The sequence below is a fragment of the Schistocerca gregaria genome, chromosome 4 (genome assembly GCF_023897955.1).
Source record: "Schistocerca gregaria isolate iqSchGreg1 chromosome 4, iqSchGreg1.2, whole genome shotgun sequence".
Taxonomy (NCBI): Eukaryota; Metazoa; Arthropoda; class Insecta; order Orthoptera; family Acrididae; genus Schistocerca; species Schistocerca gregaria.
This window is the reverse complement of record NC_064923.1, coordinates 669718866-669732534: the sequence shown is the minus strand read 5'-3', so window position 1 is coordinate 669732534 and position 13669 is coordinate 669718866. Positions and strand designations below refer to the sequence as shown.

Genomic DNA, 13669 nt, shown 5'->3' with positions numbered 1-13669 from the left:
GTCATATATTTCCTAAAAACAATGAGACGAAACGAAAATAGATAAATCCTTGTAACCGTGAAGATTCGTTTTCAGTTCAAAATACCGTACTTGTGTCTGATCAATACATTTCGCTCATTCGGATTATGAAACGGATGGGAGAAATCAACTGTTGATATCCCTTCAAAACGGAAGTTTGAGATTATTCCAACTCATTCTCCGGTGCTGACTTACGGCGTGGTAACGACCCTAATAATGAGAGAAATAATCGGGCCCAAAGACAAAGCTACCGTTAAGAATCAGAGTATATTTTACGGGTAAATAGATTACCAACTTAATGAAGAAATTACCACTTAACGCTGGCCGGAGTGGCGGAGCGGTTCTAGACGCTACAGTCTGCAACCGCGCGACCGCTACGGTCGCAGGTTCGAATCCTGCCTCGGGCATGGATGTGCGTGATGTCCTTAGGTTAGTTAGGTTTAAGTAGTTCTAAGTCTAGGGGACTGATGACCTCAGATGTTAAGTCCCATAGTGCTCAGAGCCATTTGAACCATTTTTTACCATTTAACAAAACATAAACGTGAAAACAAACATTACTTTAAATGCGACAGTGCGTGCTTACGCGAACAGCTAGAAATTATGGAAACAGAAATATAAAACCTTAGGTAAAAGAACGCAGGTTTGTAAGACCATCTCTCTCGATGCGGGGGGCTCAGTCACATGAAATTAAAGTTCAAAAAGTGATTCAGGGCTCTTTTTCTGACTGTCAGCAACAAAAGACGGTGTACTAACTGGTCATCTGAAGACACTGCATAGGCTGCAGCTCTACGTTGCCTGCCTTATAAAGCGTTAGCTTTTGTCAGAGACGTATGGGAATATCCTATTCTTAGTGAAGTCGCTATTAAAAAGAAGACTCAGGCAATTTAGCGTTCCACGTGGTTTTATATTGATTTAAGCCTTAATGTTTTGAAAACCCAATCTTATTAACAAAATACGAAAAAAACGCAGTTAGGAGGCATACTTTAGCATTTCACCGAATATAGAAGAAAATAGTCATACAGATAGCATAATAAGACAATGATGATGAAGTCCCATACTCCGTGACAGAGCGTAAGGGAACGATGTGGGAGACCCGCACCGCCGTACTAGGTAAGGTCCTAATGGAGGAGGTTTGTCGTTGCCTTCCTCCGACCGTAATGGGGATGAATGATGATGATGCAGACGACACAACAACACCCAGTCATCTCGAGGCAGGAAAAATCCCTGACCTCCCCCTGACGTGTGACGTGTGTCACAGAATCAGAGCGTCACAGACTGGCTTCGGACAATGTCTTTGCATCAGAATCGCTTCTAAAGGTACGGAGCAATAAGTGAATTGGATTTCTGCCTTTTGGCAAAAATCTAAGGCACATATTGAAGAATTTTTTACGATCCGTCCTCTGTACCGAGTTCTCATCATGTTCGATCTTGCGCTGGGAACGAGGAACGCGCTGAGCGAGGTGATAGTTGTCAGAGTCTGGCCCCAAGGCCGGTAGTCAGTAAGCGCATTCATTACCCGCCGAGCGCTAATGGCGGCCTTGCTCTGTACATGGAAGCTTGCACGGCCACACCTAGGACCCTGGGCGCGCAGCAATCACCCGCTGGATGCTCTGCTTATGCATGCATGCATGCCAGTCGCCGTTTAAGTCGTCGTCGCTTCCCGCCAACATTCTAATCGCAGCTTCGAGGCAGACGGAAATAAATTCCCGCATGTTTGGTCCGCGAGCTTAACTATGTCAGCTGCATCCGTAATGTCTCACACTCAGAAGTGAAGCGGCTCTCATAACGTGGGCGCCGCTGCGTGGACACGGCAAAATGCCGATGCAGCATTTGAGGGGCAGGCTCAACAGTGACTCATCACAGTACGCAGTCATCGATGACTGTCGATGTTTCATTTACATGCTCACAACTCACTATGGTTTTGCGCACTCTGAACCTTTCATGCAGGGGCAGCACCGGCAGCTAAGGAGCGTCTAGCTTATCTTAAAGGCAGAGTGGTAGAGCCGTTGTTGTTCACTTACACAGAAACGACCTGACTGAAAAAGACTGCAACCCTGCAAGGCTGTTCGCAGACGACCCGTTTGAGTACATGGAGGTAACATCCTTAGAAACTTGTTTCCAAATGAGAAGACACTTGCAGATGATAAGCACCGAGTGCTAAGTGTGGCAGCTGGTACTAAACATAAATGTAATTCAATGTGCATAAACAGGCGAACTTATTCTATACCTTTCGACTACGTGATAGGCAGTCACTGATAACCGTCAGTTTTATCTAAGAGTATTCTTCCGTAGCGACTGAAGGTCGAACGACCACATTAGCAAAGGCATATGTGAAATGCAGCGTCATTGAAAGAATGCTGAAGACTGTAATTCAACCATGAAAGACGTCGCTTAAACTTTTACAGAAATTCTTGAGTATGGTTAATCGGTGTCGGACGCTGATACACAGCACTCCGTCTTCAAGCCACAAGTTGCCCATCGGGAATATCCGACCGCCATGTCATCCTCAGACGACCTGTGGTCAGCACTCCGTTCTCCCGGTCGCTACGATGGTTTTCTTTGACCGGAGCCGCTACTATTCGGCCGAGTAGCTCCTCAGTTGGCATCGCGAGGCGCAGTGCACACCGAAAAATGGCAACAGCGCATGGCGGCCCGGATGGTCACCCATCCAAGTGCCGGCCACGCCCGACAGCGCTTAACTTCGGTGATCCGACGGGAACCGGTGTATCCACTGCGGCAGGGCCGTTGCCGGACGCTGATACACAGGGTGGTTATAATTAAACTTTCGATAGAGCCCCATGAAAAACCAGGGATCTTTGAACAGTGGAGCCTTGTGGAAACATTGATAAGGACATGCGCAAAAGAAATAACGAGTAAATCACACATGTTAATTTACACATGTTACAGTAACGTTTCTTAATTGCGTAACCCATTTATGTTCCAGATTACAAACGTTGCTTAACGTGACGCCCGTCTGCGTCCACGAAAACCTGGAACCGCACTGGAGATACCATTTGACAACTGTTCGTAGCACTTGACGTACGAGCTGATCCCACACGTTTTATCGGGGACGGACCTGGGAATGTTGCTGGCCACGGATGTACCTCAATACAACCAGACAGTTCAAAGAGACTCGTGCCATGTATGACGAGCATTATCCTGTTGGAAAACAACACTATGATACTGTCACACGAGGACGCAGGAGTCTGCCTCATTTGAAATACATTGAAATGTGAAAACGTTCGCCTCGTAATTACCTGAGTAGCTCAATCATACATGCAGTTGATCTGCTGTTTTTTATACCATTCTTTCATTCTTTGTCGTATTTAGTTTATATTTATAATAATAATACTAATTATTAGTATTAACTATTGATGCTTCCATACGCCATATGGACCTTCGTTTGGTAGCCTTTACGATATTGTTCACTCTCCTGCTTCCACGTTCTGCCAGTATTTGTTCATGTTTTTGCTGACTTGTTTCATCTCCTCTAACTTTCACGAGCTGTTATCTTTTACTATATTTTCCCCCGTCTCCCAGAAACCGATGAACTTTCTCACCCGCCGTCTAAATTTACTTCAGTTCAATATGTCCAGCTGTTCCATTCTTAACTCGCCGTGCTCATTTCTCACTGCTCGGAACCGTTCTAGCTCGGTTTTCTTTGAGTTAAACAAGCCGAAAATCTTTCCTTAATGTGTTATCTTCCGCTTACATATGAAACCATTAAATTTTAGTTACTAGTATTCAGCCGGCCGGGGTGGCCGAGAGGTTCTAGGCGCTACAGTCTGGAACCGCGCGACCGCTACGGTCACAGGTTCGAATCCTGCTTCAGGCATGGATGTGTGTGATGTCCTTAGGTTAGTTACCTCAGAAGTTAAGTCCCATAGTGCTCAGAGCCATTTGAACCATTTGAACTAGTATTCATTTTTAGTTCAAAATGGTTCTGAGCACTATGGGACTTAACAGCTGAGATCATCAGTCCCCTAGAACTTAGAACTACTTAAACCTAACTAACCTAAGGACATCACACACATCCATGCCCGAGGCAGGATTCGAACCTGCGACCGTAGCAGCCGCGCGATTCCGGACTGAAGCGCCTAGAACCGCTCTACCACCGCGGCCGGCTCATTTTTAGTGGCTCATCCATTTTTACTCAGTATTGATGCGCTGATAACGTCCTAAATAGTAGGTTACACCCAGTGAATTGTGTTATCTGAGAACCCGATGAACTGTTCCACAGGTATTGAGTATAACTTAACAACAGAGCATAATGATATAGTTGTGGGTCCCGTAGGCTCTTCAAGTCCGTTTTGGGATAATACCGATATCCGATGTTACTATAAGGACGATATGTACAGATTTCTTTCTGTTTCCACGTGTCATTTAGATTATTTTTGCGCATCCCTGTATTTGACCGGGTCCGTATTGAAGATGGTTCGCAAATGATGGATTTTGTGCAATGATATCGCTCGTGGTCGTGCGGTAGCGTTCTCGCTTCCCACGCACGGGTTCCCGGGTTCGATTCCCGGCGGGGTCAGGGATTTTCTCTGCCTCGTTATGAGTGGGTGTTGTGTGATGTCCTTAGGTTAGTTAGGTTTAAGTAGTTCTAGTTGACTGATGACCACAGATGTTAAGTCCCATAGTGCTCAGATCCATTTTTTTTGTGCAATGATATCTATGGAGAAGGTGCCTTTATGTGAACGAATTATTTTAGTAGGTTCTTATTCTGTGAATCCAGTAAACTTTACAGTTTTTATTTTCTAGAACAATGAGGGGATTATATTTATTGTATGGAGACAAATCTTTCATTAATTGATACTCCTGTGCACACTTCACGTGGGTTGTTTTAGCCTTTTCAAATATTCTGCGGGTACCAAATTTTCGATCCAGATCCAGTGTGCTATATACTCTCCTTCTGATCCCCAGAATACCTGCGTGTATCATCTATTTCTTGCTCCTTCAGGCCATACTTCCGGCTGTTCCCTATCGCAACGACCTAATCTCCTGTCTTGCAAAACTGCATGCGTCAATCAGTTGTTTGTTGCTTGCAAATCGATATGAACATGGTTCAGGATGCTCACGTTTCCCTTATTCTTCTCCAATCCAGCCTTTTTATCTTGTTAATTATTTCTGTATTATTGTTGTTATTAAACATCCTCAACTCCGAACTGGGTGCGTACCTAAGTTGCATCACGATTTAATAGGAAAAGTCATTTCTTCGTAGCACACATTCCAGATGTTCCATTACATAATTCGAAGGCTTGTAGTCTGAACTAAATAGATGCAATTTTGAACAGAAACTCCAGTCAATGAAGAAAATGTGTTTACCACTTTGCTACTTGTTGGGCAATAAAACGTCAGTAAATTATGTGTCATGCTGTAAATTCATAATGTTTGTTCCAGTGATGGCCTTAATTTTCTTTCAGCAGTTAACATTGGGCGTTGTCACAATATACGCTATCTCGCCATCTTCGAAGCGAAATGTCCGACCAACATATTGTCGAGCAAGAATTCTGCAGAATTTTATTTTTGTATGCATGTGATTTGACTCCGGGACTACGTGTAAAAAATTGTTATTAAAAGCATTTGAAAGATATGAGAGAAAAAAAATGGCTCTGAGCACTATGCGACTTAACATCTAAGGTCATAGGCCTAGAACTTAGAACTAATTAAACCTAACTAACCTGAGGACATCACACACACCATGCCCGAGGCAGGATTCGAACTTGCGACCGTAGCGGTCGCTCGGCTCCAGACTGTAGCGCCCAGAACCGCACGGCCACTCCGGCCGGCAAAATCGCACGATATGAGAGAGAGAGAGAGAGAGAGAGAGAGAGAGAGAGAGAGAGAGAGAGAGAGAGAAGCTGAAATACAGTGTTTGTATGTTGCTATGTTGTGCAAGAAGTACTCGTATTTCTTGTGACCTTTTCCTCAAATGAAAGATAGGGTTCGTTAAGGTGATGGTCTTAATATACATTTGGATACCATGAGATCTGTACTGTTATTTTTTAATTACTGAGCTGAATCGCTCCTTTACATAATGAAATCTGTCTTCAGTATTTTGTGTCACTTCAACAAACTGCATCGCATAGCATTCGAATTCCGCTGCATGTGGGAATATGAAATGCTGTGAGTTCGTTGTTAATCAGCGTTTACAACATGTATTTAATTATCTTTCTGTGCTGCATTGGATGAAAATGCGTGCTCAAAGCATACATCTTTTACTCCTGATGCAGTTCTGTGGGTTTCAGCAGTTGACAGTGTGTCCGTAAAATATAGAAGAGAGGCATCGACGTAGCAGCAGTAGTTTTGTTCCGTGAGGCGAGCTCAGGTTTCTCAGGGGGAACAGTGCTGTTCGCAAAAAGTGGAGATCCGGTTTGGAGTCTCGGTTCGGTGCAGGCTTTTTACGTGTCACGAACATTCAATAAAGTCTTATCGTTTTCATCAGGAACAGGCAAAGGCACGTGCCAAAGGTCGCGCGGGGCAACAGGTCCACCGTTTAAGATGTTCATTGCGTGGGGAACTTCGTACCAGGTAATGAGCGACAGCGCAGAGAGGACAGTCAAAAATAAAAGCGGACTCAACGTGACGTCTCGCCAGAGGTCACCACATTGTCTCATCGTAAAACCAGCCAACATGACTAGAAGTAGAACATCATTTTTATGGTGATATGTCGAAGGTTGCAGAGTTTGTTTTAAGAAATTTTAAACGATTCCACGATGATTTCACTTGGCAGACAGAGTGAGTGCAGCATGTAGACATTAAGAATAAAACTTCGTCAGCTATCAGTGTTTCAGTTTTTAAAGTATCTCTACTGTTTTAGGATGGGCAATTTTGATCGTGGCTCTTCGTCATAGCAGGTGAAGCAGTCGCGCGTGATGGAAGTTATATGGTGAAATCGACGGAAAATACAAATGACTGTCTTAGTGAACAACAAAATTGAAAGCTACGAAACACCTGAATTTTGCGAGAATTTGCTTGACTGTTGATCCAGGGAGAAATTCCTCTGTGTTGTTAGGACTCCATTAGACATGTCTCACCTCAACACACTGGCCATATTGGTTGTTTAGTTTCAAACACATTCCTTTAAAAAAGTTTACACTTGTCTGTCCCTTCTAAAATAAACCTGTCGCGATATTTTGCTAAGCAAATTTCACTGCTCTGTTTGTCTGTGATTTACATCTACTCGTATTTGTAAGGGAACTATGGAATCTTGGAGAGCCGTTTTGTTACTTCGTTGCTATATGTAAGTGAGGAGAAATACTTAATTTTTCAATAGTGGTCATACATATTTTCTGTTTATTTAACAATAAGTCCTCTGAGAGGCGCAGATTGGCTATACTCTCTGCCTCCAATTTGGTGCTGCAAATTGCACAGACGAAAGGAAGTCTATACCCACCCGTGAAAGCGCGTACGATGTTTCACGAATGCTACTGATAGGAGCCAAATGTAAATCCACCTGTGCCTTCGCTTTAAGCGGTGAAGACTTCTGCAGCTGTGCAAGGCACATCTGCCTTGGTGCACTGGCCAAATGATTTCGAGAAGAGAGAAGGTAAAATATGGCAATTTAGTGCAAATATAAGGTTGGTGCAAAGTTCGTAGCGTTTTTGTTTTGGATATTGGTGTTCCGGTTGATGTGGGTTTATTTATCAATTGTCATACTTTATTTGTAGTTCACTGTTGCTGTCTGGGTTTACATATTGTCATTTTGTCATTTGGGGATAGTGAGTGGAGCTGTGGACGGTAGAAACTGGAGTGCCAATGGAGAAATCGGGCCATTTCCCACATATTCTTCTGTTTTGAGTTGAGCAGTGGAGGGGTGACAGCAGCGGAGACAGCCAGAAACATTTGGACCCTGTATCGGGATAATGCCGTTGGACAGAGCACTGCAAGAAAATGGTTTTCTCGTTTTAGGGAGCATCATTTTGATATTAGTTACTGTCCACGTTCAGGAAGACCTGCGGGAATTGAAGAAGATCGTTTAAGCGTATAATCTACAATTATCCACGTCAGCGTACTCGAGTACTGGCAAACGTGATAAATTGCAACTATTCCACCATCGTGCGCCATTTGCAAGCAGTGGAGAAGGTTAAACAATCGGGTGTATTGGTACTGCATCCTCTAAGCCACAATCACAAAAATCTGTGGGTGACCATACACGCATCTCTGTTTGCTTGTCATCAATTGGCTCGTCAAGAGCATCAGCTGTTCCTACTCTGTATCGTTACTGGTCACGAGAAGTGGTGTCTTTATGCTAGCACAAAGAAAGGAAAGGAACGGTTGAGCCTAAACAAAGCAGCAATTCCCCATACAAAGACCTGCGCTCATCCACAAAAGATAATGTTGGGCATTCGATACAACAGCGCCGGTGTGGTGTAGTACGAATTGCTTCTCCGAGGCGTAACCATCTCTGCTGACATTTATTGTCAACAACTGAGACGTCTTGCAGACGCAGTCAAAGAACAAAGACCAGGAAGACTGCTACTCCACGATAACGCCCTGCTAGACTGACAAAAAACCCAATGCGCGAGCTGTGTTGGGAAGTCATTCCGCACCCACCTTATTACCACGCCCTCAGGTTTTCACCTTTCCCGCCCAATATGAAACATCGTTCAAGGATTTTCCTATCCGGATGAAGATGGGCTCCGAAAATGACTCGACGTGTGCTTCACCTCAAACCCACGTGATTTTTACAGTCGCAGAATCGAAAAGTTATCCCAGTATTGGTAGACTGTTGTAAATAGTGAAGGAGAGTGTGTTACTAGTGATGAAAGTCTCTGTTTTGTGTACCTGTTATGTATGAAAAAAACGCCACGAACTTATGCACCAAACCAAAAATTGGCAATGTGAACTGAAGCCGTGTCTTTTTTTTCATCGGAAGTGAAGATTATCATAACAAAAACAAACGTGATACAGCGTTAAATGAAATATGCTATACTCTTAAGAGTGCAGTCCACAAAAAACAGTGAAAGAAATTTAAAAAAAAACTCTGCGTCGGCAGCACTGCCGAAAGGACGTGCCATTTAAATGTCGAAGCGAAGCTGGCAGTGAGACAAGTATTATTTTCGACATACTTTGATCGACCAGTAGAGTTGAATGTTTGAATAGGCTAGCTTCTCGTCATAATTTCTGTTGCAGAAGGAATAGTATGAACCGATAATTACACTGACTCATTCTGAATTAATTTCGAAACGATTCTTCTAAAACAAGATATTTTCGGAGAAATGTCGAGCTTGCCCTCTCCTCTCCTCAGTTTTTTCTCACAGTGACAGTTTTCTTATTTTCGCGTCGTTCACTGCAATGGCATATAATGAAGCGGGCGCAGAGGAAGCAAGAATCGCTGATTTCCTTTTAGTACTCGACGGCTTGATAGCTTGCTCTATGTCCGTGCAGTGCCGACGCGTGTCTCCTGGAGCGTCTAACCAGACCAGACTTTTCGATTTCGCTTTAGCATGTGCTTTGTTGTGCGCTTTAAGGAACGTGTAAATGGACATTTAGTCTATTACCAAAAGTGGTGTTTGTAACCGGAATATGAAGCATGGGCTCCTAATTACGTTTAGGTGAATAAAGAACCGAAATATAGACTGTTGACATTTATTCATAGAATATATATTTTAAGAATTTTTTTCTTAGGATTCCGTGTTGAAACGTGTTACAAGATGAGAAGTATGACACTGAGAGCATGTAGGATTAGTTCCGGAGAGCCGGGTACTGGCAGGAATAGTGCGAGCAGCCTGGCTGTTAGTGGGGCAGAGGATGTAGGTTTGTTGGGGGGGGGGGGGGGGGGAGAGGGGAGGGCTAGAAGGCAGCTGGCAGTCTAATGGCGCCGGCGCCACGGCAGCCTAAATAAAGCGCGCGATAGCACCGGTCCGACCCGGCACACGTGGCGTCTTCCGGCAGCATTCCTGTGGCCAAGGCGCGCCCAGCCTCACTCTGACACACGGAGGGTTCACACACTGAAGCTACTTTTACAACGCTACGACAAACAGATTCGAGCAACTGTTTCACAAGGCCACTCCCACGCAGCATAAACGCGCTTTAAGAACCGTCCGACGTTACCCCTAATGAATTCAGAGGCAAACGCTTGGATAATTCTTCAAAGACTCGGCCGATTTCGTCTCCCAGCCTTGTCCGTGTCTTGTGACATCGACAGGACGTTAAGAGTCTGCCCTGCCCCCTTTAGCAAAATAGATCCAGGAAGGTAAACCAGAAAAACTGCTAGAGCATTCGTTAGCAAACAAGTTTTTTTACGTGGTGCAACGTATTTGCCTTTGCATGCAGATTGTTCATCAGAGCGTTCCTACAACTATTTGAGGCAAAAGTAAATACATCTACGTCCATATCCTGAAAACCACTGTGAAATGCATGGTAGAGGGTACTTTCCAATGTACGACCTGTTTGTATCTTCCTGTTCCATCTGCGTATGAAGTGCGGAATGTATCATAAACTGCTTCTGTGTGTATTGTAATTAGTCTAACTTTGTCTTTTCAGTCCCTATGGGAGCGATACGTAAAGATTGTACTAATTTCTTGACTCTTCACTAAATATGGTTTCCTGAAACTTTATATGTAGACTATCACGGGATATTTGGCGTCTCTCTTCAAGCGTCTGCCATAGCAGGATATTCAGTATTTCTTTTCCTTTGCTACTGCCTTTATTCCGCATTGTGCGCAGAGTCGGCAGGGCTAAGTACGGATTTGGCATGGTTAATTTTTAAGGGTTGGCAGGATGCTCTTCCTGCCGCCACCCCATACCCCCCGGGATGGAATTAGTCTACCCCAGCTGTCTGCTTGTTGTGGAAATCGTGACATAGTGTGAATGTGCTTCAAATGTCTGCGAGGCGTGTAACTGATGTGGGACGTGGGAACCAGCCCGGTATTCACCTAGTAGGATGTGGAAAACCACCTAAAAGCACATTCAGACTGGCTGGCACACCTGCCGTCATCTTTAATCCGCCGGGCTTATTCGATCCGGGGCCGGCGCTCATACCCGACTCCAGGAAGCAGCGCGTTAGCGCTCTCGGCTATCCTGGCGGATCATCAGGATATTCAGCATTTCTGGGACATTAAAAGACACGCTGGAGCAAATAATGAATGCAGCTACTAAATTTTCAAAACAGCGATTTAAAAGTGAAGACGGTTTTATTCTATCAAATATAGGCATGAACGCTTTGTACGGGGCGTATTTATTTATTTATTTTTAAAGCAAGTACCGGCTTCCTAAATAGGGCCACTGCAGCGCTGCGGTCGGCGATCCGCGCATGCGCACTGAGTAGCTGCATTGTTTCAGTATTAGCTACCTGTATCTACAGAAGCCGTAAAGGAAGCATTCGCCGTCCTTCATTGCGTGTGCTTATTTAAATACTCTCAGTTGACTGAAAATCCTCTGCAGCGTGTGCAATGCGTACCAGTGATTTGTTGTCTGGTGTAAAAGATGTGAAAGCAGTGGAACTCCTTCAGAACATTACTGAAGTTTATGGAAAAAACGCCGAGAACCTAGATTAAGGTATACATTTTCCCTTAATATAACACTGTGTCAAAATCGCATTTTGTTTAATAAAAAAACGGTAGTTACGTATTTGATGGAGAAAGAACACAAGTTTTATGGAAGTGGTTAAGTGAAATAGGCGACTCTGGCTAATGAATAAGTCCCAGCGTGTCGTTAGCTCGCTGTCAGACCACACAGAGACAGCAGAGGGCGGGGCACCGTTCTGTCTCCGGGCGGCCTATCTCGCCAGCCATCGCGCTGTGTGGTTTGCGCCCACTCTGCCTGCCCCACCTGTCGATCGCCACCCAAAACGAGCGGTCGGCCGTGCTCTCTCAACACCTAACTCTATGTCCTCTTGATGGTGACTTTTGTGAGCTGCTTTCACTTGTACTCTTTCCTATCGTGTTCCTCTACTGCTACGTCCACATCTACATCAGTATTCGTGAAGCCGTTTTACGCTGTGAGGCGGAGGATGCATCGTAACATGTTCCGACTCCTATCACCTCGAGTGATGCACGGGAAGAACAACTGTCTGTAAGCCTCTGTGTAGAACCATTTCAGACCTGGATTTTTTTCTGGAGGAAGAAACATTTTTTTGTGTGGTAATGCTCTCACGTGACTTTATAATGTTTTTAGATGCAAGATTTATATAAAAATATGTACCCATTTTCAAAACATACTTTGTGCGCTTGGCTTCATGTTATGGACTGAAAGAACTAATTACGAAATAATATCTACTGTAATAAATAGTAAAATTATCATTTAATAATAACCATGTAAAATAACAATAACAATATTCAATCACACAGTGGAATGTAGCGAAACAACCACATCAGTGTATTCTGGTGGTCACGATAGCTACTGCGGACTGTTACATTGACTTGCTGTTATTTTCATATTGATGCGCAACAGCTGCTCGCACTATCTGTTTATGAAAAGGCTGAACATTCACAAATGTGTATCTCGTGTTTTCATTGGGAAAAAATACTTCTGTCCCAGCTAGTACCAGTAAAAGTTAACGTACAAAATTGTAACCAGAGAGTCTGAAAGGTTTGGACTGGAATTTCTTGATCTCACAGTCACGGTCATTATTCGATGTACATGTGCAAGAATAATCCACAGCTCCAGTTTGATAAATACATATTTCTCATCACTACCTGTTTCTTCTGTACATACCTTAGAATAAGTAGGGTAGTAATAGCAACGCATAAACACAGATAATGTTGCACAACACCACCTCTGCAGCGCCATGAAAAATACACAAATAGTAGAAACATGTACAACTGGTTCAAATGGCTCTGAGCACTATGCGACTAAACTTCTCAGGTCATCAGTCGCCTAGAACTTAGAACTAATTAAACCTAAGTAACCTAAGGACATCACACACATCCATGCCCGAGGCAGGATTCGAACCTGCGACCGTAGCAGCCGCGCGGTTCCGCACTGCGCGCCTAGAACCGCTAGACCACCGCGGCCGGCTATACAACTGGTGCACAGTATGGTTGTAGTGCATATGTGCCCAGAACACACTGGTGGAAACGGAGAGGTTTTGGAATTTATAAGAAGGAGGGCGAATAAAAGAAAGAACCAGAAGAATCCAGAAAAGGCGGAGTACGGAGCTTCTGAGTAAATATGAAACCCCAAAAACTATGGACGCAAACACGAGTGTGACTATTTCCAGTAACTGGTAATCAGTTGTGTACTTAAACAATAGCAGATCTCTGCGCCTATTTATACGGTACGTGTGTTTATGTCAAGAATCAACGGTAAGTGCCTGCACCAAGCATCTATCTATGGCAGGCCTTGCCGACATCAGTTGAATTTTTCTGGTTTTGCTACTTCTCTGTAAACAACAGAAAGTCCGCGAAAGGCCTCGTGTGGAGCTGTAGACGTCAGCCCTTTCGCTTGACCATCGCTGTTTTCTTTCTTCACTCCACCCTTCCCACCTGCCATCATATATTGTTTTCTCGTTCCTTCTGAGCCTCATTCCAGTTGTATATGTGTTGTTGTCTTATTCTTCTTCTCATTCACTTCGCATTCGCGTGTTCTGATTTCTTCCTTTATTACTTTATTTCGTCCTCCTCCACCTTTCTCCTATGTTTGTCATCGTTCCAGTTTCATTTTCGTCTTACCTATGCTCCTAGTTATTTTCAGTTTTGCAGTT

At 44.0% G+C, this 13669-nt stretch overlaps 2 protein-coding genes and 1 pseudogene across 2 annotated transcripts in view; 2 read left to right on the top strand and 1 right to left on the bottom strand.

The window, feature by feature from the left end:
• LOC126268193 (uncharacterized) overlaps positions 1 to 13669 on the top strand; it is an 800619-nt gene that overhangs the window by 541350 nt on the left and 245600 nt on the right. The window lies entirely within an intron of this gene.
• Positions 1 to 13669, top strand: part of LOC126267857 (serine/threonine-protein kinase stk11-like) — a 76865-nt gene that overhangs the window by 35050 nt on the left and 28146 nt on the right. The window lies entirely within an intron of this gene.
• On the bottom strand, positions 2651 to 2768 carry LOC126268478 (5S ribosomal RNA; annotated as a pseudogene).